The 8,991-nt window shown below is 36.9% G+C and overlaps 1 pseudogene; it reads left to right on the top strand.

The window, feature by feature from the left end:
- Positions 1-831: 831 nt before the first annotated feature.
- LOC123806746 lies at positions 832-8,436 on the top strand (annotated as a pseudogene).
- Positions 8,437-8,991: the final 555 nt, after the last annotated feature.

The following is an 8,991-nucleotide window of genomic DNA, read 5'->3' as shown; positions in this document are numbered from 1 at the left end:
ACGAAATTGGTCCATCCCTTGAAATCAAAATGAAGGTAAAGTATGCATTTAGATGAGAGTAAACTGGCAGATTTGTTGGAGGGATGTTGAGAAAGTTATTTTTGTGTTTTTTTTTTAATTGTAGTGATCTTTTTTTTTAAGATTTTATTTATTTATTTTTAGAGAGGGAAGGGAGGGAGAGAGAGAGGGAAGGGAGGGAGAGAGAGAGGGAATGGAGGGAGAGACAGAGAGAGACAGAGAGAGAGAGAGAGAGACAGAGACAGGGAGAGAGAGAGAGAGAAACATCAATGTGTGGTTGCTGGGGGTTTTGGCCTGCAACCCAGGAATGTACCCTGACTGGGAATCGAACCTGGGACACTTTGGTTCCCAGCCCATGCTCAATCCACTGAGCTACGCCAGCCAGGGCTGAGAAAGTTATTTTTGGATTGTAGCTGTTTTCTCAGTTGAATAAAAAGCAAGTCCATCAGTCCATCAGTGAGAGTGAGAAAGGTCAAGGATCTGGATATCTAGGAAGAAAGAAGAAATAGCTATAGAGGAAGCTGGAGAGTAAACAAGCAAGAAAAATGAAATAGGATTTCCCAGATATTCTGGAGCCCCTCTTGAGATTTGTGATTCCCAATTTAAAATAATGCCCCTCAGTGTGTCAGGTGGTTTGTTTCTAGCCATATTCAACTGCTCAGGTGTGGGAACAGAGTAGGCAGATCATTAGATCATGGCTGTAACTTTGCCAGGCAAGGACAACAGAAGGCAGAATGGCTAGGAGAGGAGGTGTTATGCAAGAGCATGATGATGATCATGATGGATCATGATGGATCATTGTAATGATGGATTATGGCATCTAAACTGGATAAGGAAGAAAATGAAGATATGAAAGTGTTACTGGATAGGTAACATGTAGTAGAGTGGATGGAATGGATGTCCTGGAAGGGCAACAAATTGTTGGAGTGATAACAGTTGAGGAAGTGAATCATCAAGCCTCAAATGAAATCAAAGATTTGAAAGGGATACTGTTGTTGGCAGTGACAATGTCTAGATATGACCACGAGTGAAGTCAGAATGGAAAAAGTGGCAGGAGATTTACATAGCAAAGGACAATAATGACAAGTAAAGAACACTTTATTGGTGGTACTAACTTTACCTACCTTAATGAGGAGTTTCATTATGGTTTAGCCGTTTGGGAGACCCAAACCAATGTGTCACCCTGCCATGGATAAGATAGCTGAAGAAAAAAAAAAAAGCAATCCACCTGATTCTAAATATCAGTCCAAGTAGCCAAAAGTATTTTTAAATATTTTAAAATACCCATTAATGGATAAATAGAGAGTGCCACTTCTAGAAAATGGAGTATCATTTCACAATAAAAGGAAATGAAGTATTGATACATGCTATGATGCAGTGTATCTTGAAAACATTAGGCTAAGTGGAAGAAGTCAGTCATAAAAGACCTCATATTGTATGTTCCCATTTATAGGAACTGTCCAGGATGGGCAAATTTATAGACATAGAAAACATATTGGTGATTTCCTAGAGCTGTGGGAGGGAGGATGAGGGGAAAGATGGACTGACTGCTAATAGGTACAGGGCTTCTTTTTAGGGTGATGAAAATGTTTTAAAATTCTAAACTCTGTGACTATACTAGAAACCATTGAATTACACTCTCAATAGATTGGTATGTGAATGATATCTTAATAAGCTGTTATTTTTTTTAAAAAGAAATGTATCTATAAATGATCAACTGAGTATAACATCTGAGAAAACTGAGGGTCAAAGAGATTCAACCATTTTCTTAAAGACCATGCTAGAGCCTAGGTTTAAACTGGAGCTGTGAGCTCTGGGATCAGACTCCTCACTTTATAATATACGACATAGTGACAATGCCAATTTAACGTTTGTTGTATTTTCCCTATTTTATCCTGGTATAATATGAATGAGTTCTTTCAAGGGTATTAGGAGGAAAAATTTATGAGGTAGAATTACCATCCTCAGCAGGAATATACTGGCATGAGTTTATGGGAATTGGTTGTAGAAATTAGCAGTTCTCTAAGGTTGGACCTGTTCCTTCTAGTGTTCCTCTGGCACCTGAGTGTTCCTTGGATTCCAAGTCCTTTGTATTCACTATATTGTGTTTCCTCCTTTCAACAAAAAAGTTTTGGGCAGCTAAAATATGCCAGGCACAGTCTCCTATTCAAGATAAATTACTAGTTCCTACATAGTTCTTCCTCTTAAAAACTCCAAGAGAACTGAACTTGAACCTGTTAATAACTGCTTGAGCCAACAACTCATGGATGGTCTTGAGCTCTGCCTGTTATGACCAGTTTTCTAAAACTACACGGAATGACTCTTTCCTAAATATTATTAAAATTTTTATTTATTTATTTTTAAAGAGAAGGAAGAGGGAGGGGAAAAGAGAGGGAGAGAAACATTGACATGAGAGAGGAACATCAATGGATTGCCTCTCGTATGCACCCCAATAGGAGACTGAACCCACACCCCAGGCATGGGCCTGACTGGGAATCAAGTCAATAACCTTTCACTTTGTGGGATCATGCCCAAGCAACTGAGCCATACCAGTCAGGGAGACTCTTTCCTAAATATAATTATTAAAGTGTTTCAACTGCAGAGAATATTTAAAATTATCAGATGGTATTTTTTCTTCAATTTTGGGGGATAATGTTGGGTTATTTATTTCAGCTTTTGAATTGCTTCTTATGGAACTGCTGTGGGTTTTAGCACCATTAGCATTGTTAAATATAGTGTAGCCTGCTTGTACATCTATATAAAAGAAATTCAATATACAGAAATATCTATCTATCTGTCTATATCTATTATCTGTCATCTTTTAAAGCTTACACACTCTTCTACTATATGGTTGACAGGCTAATAAAATTATAGGAACTAATAATACCTTAAAAATGCTCCAGTCCACTTCTATGTCATAGGGTAAACTGAGGCTGGGATTTGCTGTGAGCATCTGACCTCTGAGGGAGTCTAGTGTCCCCACTCACCTTTATTTTTTAAAACGGCAACAACATGGTATTATAAAGGTGTTTATGATGAGTGGTTCCCGACATTCTACCAAGAGAAGCTTCGGTGAGGAAACTAAATAAACATGGGAGGATTAAAATTTCTTTTTTTTTTTCACCTTATAAGATTTTGAGAAAATATCCATTGTAATTATCAAATAAAATGGGTAAGGCTAATAATTCCAAACACCTTTTTGATGCAGCCATTAGAGTTTACTTTTGTTATCAGTTGTGTTTATTGAAGGTTGTTAGTCAAACCTACCCCCATCTCCCAAATTTACTTTATTGTGTATTCTCATTATGAAAGTAATATATGTGCTTATTACAGGAAAATTAGGCAAGCAAAAAGAAAATTATAAAGAACGTTGATAATCCCACACTATTAGAGGCATTTACTTTCTACTTATTTCACATATTTTAGTATATATTATATGTTTATTAAAAAATGGGATTGTATTGTATGTTGTTTTTATATTTAAGATTTGAAAGTCTTTTCATATTAATAGGTTTTTTTTTAGCCCATTGGGTTTTTTTGTTGGTTTGTTTTTGTATTAGAAAAATACCTCCAAGAAGGTAAGATCTTCAATGGACATTGAGTGAGCAGTATTCTTACATTCAACAAATACTGATTAAGTACCTGCTATGTGCTATGCCTGGTCCAAGGAGGATATGGTGGTGAACAAGACAGATGTCCTTATATTCTGGTGGAGAACACAAGCAATACACAACTAAACATAAACAGTAGTTATTAGGTTAAGATATAGGAAGTAGGTAAGAAGGAACCTGCAACAGAGTGTCAGAAGGTACCAACTATAGAAAGAATGATCAGAAGGAGGTGGCACTACAGGCATTGAGGGTGCTGTGAAGTTTCCAGTTGTGTGATGGTGGAAAGAATTTCATCAAGTTCAGTCAGGGAAAAAGCCCATGGACTGAGAAAATGATTCAAGGTGTCATTCCATGCATTCATTTTATGGGGTTTTTTTTTTTCAAAATACTTTTATTATTTCAACCTTGACAATTCAGAACAAATGGCAGGGAAGTGTCCTCCTAGGGCTGAGCTGTGGCAGAACCAGTGCTAGAACTTGGACCTCGGCCCAGGACTCTTCCCACTGTTGATTACAAACATGACCTTGTTCAGATGGATTCTGCTTTTTTGAACCCTTAATCAGTGAAATAAAGAAGAAAAAGTGGTTATGAGGAGTCTAGGTTTGAATCTCCACTACATACCAGTGTGATCTTGGACAAATCGGTTCTTTTGAATCTCAGCTTTTTCATGTAAAAAGTGGCAATAGTGCTACCTGCCTCCTGGAGAACTTGAAGATTACAGAAGGCGAAGTGGGTGAGCCTTAGCACAGCTCCTGGCACATGGCAGGCTTTCCAGAAACACTTACCAGACTCATCGAATAATCTAACCTTAAATCTATTTATAATCAATTAAATAGATTTTATATGCATTTCGTTCCCAGAGGTATTGGGGTTGTAAGAAGACAGTTCACACTCTTACATGACTATACTTGGAGATACAGGGATTTTAATATTTTCGTGGTATTATAAAGGGGAATAGTTAGTGTTTTAGAAGGTGAGCTCCTCCCCCACAGAGAACTGTTCGCCTGGTCCACGTGCTGGGTTTGAGAGTATTCCTCTGTTGTTTTTGCAGCTTTGGTTGTTTTTAATTTTCCCTCTCAAGTTTAGACTCTTTTTTCTAAGTAGAGTTAAGGAAAAAAATATTGTAATCCTGATTGCATTTAAAAGGGTGTGAGGGTTTATCAAACACATTGCTGTGTCCTGTCCTTAGTGGTCCAGGGCATTCTCACCTCTGGGCGCTTGAGCAGGTTCATGGAGCAGGAGAGATGCAGCAATGGTGTACACCCAAGTTTGTTTCATCACCTTCTAAAAAGCATGGATACTTTTTGAAAGTTAGTGAACATATATAGTACCTGTCTGTTGTTCTTTCTTGCCTTATTAAAAATGTTTTCATCAGAGATTCAATCTATGAATCTGCCCCTTGAAAAAATTATTTCCCTCCTTTAAAAAAGATTGACCTAGTTATAGGAAATATAGAATAACTAACCTTCATTCATAGGGAATAACTGTCTTGAACTACTTATACAGATAAAGGAGATTTTTCTTTTCTGGTACTGGAGACGTCAGCAAGTCCTTATGCTTCTCTCCTCATTCACCCAAAGCACCTCTGCTTGATTTTAGGGAGGGGGAGGGACTAATAAATATTTAAGGGACATTTGTAGCTTCTGTTGCCCCAGACAACCAGAGAGTCACATAGACCATCACCTACTTCTGCTTTTCTTCCCACACACACACACACACACACACACACACACACACACAAACATGGAGAATACATGGGATTTAAAATCAGGTAGAAGGGAAGAGAATGAGGTCTCAACATGTTTGCACATGAAAGAGAAGTTGTAAATAAGAGAGTAAAAGAGAGAGGGTATGGAGAAAGCATAGTGGGAAGGATAGTCTTGGCCAAGGAGGAGAAAATGATATGGAAAGAGAGCAGGAAAGAAGAAAGAAAAAAAAACACAGGAAAAGAAAAGTAGACAAGCACTTGATTTGATTTTTGAGTCATTGATACAGCTTCCACTGGGCTGTTCTCTTGTTTGGGGTGTCTCCTGACTTCAGTGTACGTTTTCTATGGTCCTGAAATACTGCTTATGTGGTTACCCGTTATGCATATTTCTCCAGTTACTCTAATCCTTAACATTTTAAAGGTTTAATTTTGAACAGCTCCTTACAGTGTGAATTATCTTCAAGGTGATGTCTCATTAATATATTTATCTTGATCTGGTTTCTGGCTCCTTGAGCTCAGTTTCTTGCTTCTTCAATACAAGGTTAGGTTTAAATTCCTTAGCCTAGAATCCAGGGCTTACCTTATTGATCTCTGCTCATTGCCATGTTACCCCAGCAGATGTCTAGTATTTCAGCAAGGTGGGGTTGCTCTGTTTCCTGTCACCTTGGGGCCATTCCCTCCTGTCTGAAATCTGCTTCCTCTCTACCTTCCTTCTTTCTATCTTCCCATGGAAATGGGGGTTATGCTAAATAGCTACAGAAACGGTGAGCACAGAGTATTAAATCTCATGTTTTCAGTTGTAGTCATAGCCAGTTGGATCCTAGCCAGATGGATACAAGCAATCATAATAAGCTTGTAGTTTTCTAAATGAATGCTCAGCTTCCATTAGTTGTTTTATTTTAATAGATGGGACCTATGTTTATTTCTTCCACTTGATAGAGAGACAATTTTTTTTTTTTTGCCTTTTCCTGCATTACCTTCTCTAGGGACATGGTTTATATAGCATCCCTACCTAAAGCAGGTGCCCCTTGATTGCTGATCAAGATGATGGTGGCTTGACTGTCCACTTGGTGCTTTAACTTTTCTATAAATATCATATGTGTTACATGAAACATCTTTCCCCTATTTTTGGAGGAAAATGTTGAGGATAGTTTATATCTTGAATGATAGTTTATGACTTGAATCTTATTTTTCTTGTTTTATTAATTGCAGTGTACAATTCACTAGATTTTAGTATATCCACAAAGTTCCAGAAAATTAAATTAAATTAAATTAAATTCCAGAAAATTTTCAACACCCCAAAAAAGAAACTCTGTACTCAGTAGCAGTCATTCCCCATTTTCTACTCCCCCTAGCCTATGGGAATTACTAATTTACTCTCTGTCTTTATGGCTTTCCCTATTCTGGATGTTTCATAGATATGGAATCACACAATAGGTAACCTTTTGTGCCTAGCTTCTTTCACTTAGCATGATGTTTTCAATGTTCATTCATGTATTAGCATTTATTAACACCTCATTTCTTTTTAGAGCTGAATAATATTCCATTGTATAGATGTATTACATTTTGTTTATCCATTTTTCAGTTGATGGATATTTGGGTTGTTTCTATTGCTTAGCTGTTATGAATAATGCTGAAATGAATGTGCACAAATTTTTATGTAAACATACATTTTAAATTTTCTTGGGTATATACCTAGGAGTGGAATTCTTGTTTTATTTGCTAGCTCCAAATGTTTAACTTTTTGAGGAACTACCATATTATTTCTCAAATATGGTGCACAATTTTAATTTCTACTAGCTATGTATGAGGGTCCCGATTTCTTTGAATCCTTGCCACACCTATTATTGTCTATCTTTTGATTATGGTTATCCCAGTGGATGTGAAGTGGTATCTTATTGTGATTTTGATTTGCATTTTCCTACAGGTTAAAAATGTTGAACATATTTTCATGTGTTTATTGGCCATTTGTATATCTCCTTTGGCTAAATATCTATTCAAACCTTTACCTGTTTTTAAATTGGTCTATTTGTTTTTTTAAACTTTATTTTTTAAAATAAGTTTTATTTTTTAGAAGTTTTATACTTCCAGAAAAATTGTGAAGATAATTCAGAGTTTTTACATATCCTGCACCAAACTTCCTCTCTTATTAACACCTTACATTACTTTGGCCTGTGACACATAGCAACAGGGTCAATGCAGGGCCTTAAGCATAGTTCGGGGGTTATCTGGGGCTGCTGGAGCTACTAACACCACCTCCACATTTGATCATTTACAATGACAGGCTTTGATAATTTAAACATGGATTACTACCAGACAGTTATAGCACTGATGACCAATCACAGCAGTGCTATGATTATGGAGGAAGTGGAGAGCCCTATAGCAAACAGTAGGCTAGCTATGACTCATTACTAAAAGGCTGATTTGTCCCTCCAGGCATGATGCAGCCACAATGCCATACACCAGGCAGATTTTCCAACCAGCTCAGGCATAGACTCCAACTACACCTCAGCCATTCTATGAAAACAACTTTGAGGACGAGCCACATTTTTTAGAAGAATTAGGTATCAATTTTGACCACATCTGGCAAAAAACACTAACAGTGTTAACATCCATTAAAAGTAGCAGGTGGCAGCATCATGAATGAGACTGATCTGGCAGGACGCATGGTTTTGTGCCTTGCCTTTGGAGCCACACTGCTACTGGCTGGCGTATCCAGTTTGGCTATGTGTATGGGATCAGTACAATTGGATGTCTAGGAATGTTTTGTTTATTAAACTTAATGGATTATGACAGGTGTTTCATTTGGTTGTGTGGCAAGTGTTCTTGGATTTGTCTTCTTCCCATGATCCTACTTTTTAGTTTGCAGTAATATTTTCTTTGCAAGAAATGGTAGGGATCATTCTCACTGCTGAAAATATTGCATGATGTCATTTTTCTGCTTCCAAAATTTTTATTTCTGCATTAGCCATGGAAGCATAGCACCTTCTAGTAGCATATCCTTGCGGTTTGTTACATGGAGTTTTTGTCCTAATTTCCATTTTTTCAACTGAATTTATCTGGGATGTGGACATCATTGGACCAAATACACAAAAATAACTTCAAACCCTTAAATTGGACCAGCAAACTACTATAGTGCAACTCTCATGCAGTAACGTTTGACTGTTGAAACAGTGGAAGCAAGCAGGTATCTTTTGTTCATTTTATAGAACATTTTAATACTATATTGGGTTTACTTGTAGTATGATTAGCTTTAAAATGTTTGTGTTTATACAAATAAGAAGTGTTATTTCTTTCCTGTTCCTGCAGCCTTTGAAAAACAACCTTTTTCTTTGCAAATTCTATTATGTTTTCGATAGATTTTTATCAACTGTGGGAAACTAACAACAGAGCTGATACTCTTTCTTAAAAGCAAGCCAGTCATAGTAAAGAAGACACAAGACTTATTGCAAAAATGTTTTTCCAAGGAATTAAGAAAAAAATCACCTGTATTGTCAAGTCAGATGTACTTCAAGCAAAAAGTGACCCCAATGAGTAGTTTATGAGATTGCACTTCAGAAATTTGATATTTGTTTAAATTAACTCATGGAATTTTTGCTAAAATTCAATGATACAGAAATTCATTGTCTGCCTTATTGTAGATGTGAAATGTCA

The sequence above is a fragment of the Phyllostomus hastatus genome, unplaced genomic scaffold, assembly GCF_019186645.2.
Source record: "Phyllostomus hastatus isolate PE091 unplaced genomic scaffold, TTU_PhHast_1.1 phas_scaffold_39, whole genome shotgun sequence".
NCBI classification, from domain to species: domain Eukaryota; kingdom Metazoa; phylum Chordata; class Mammalia; order Chiroptera; family Phyllostomidae; genus Phyllostomus; species Phyllostomus hastatus.
This window is presented reverse-complemented; position numbering and strand designations above follow the sequence as displayed.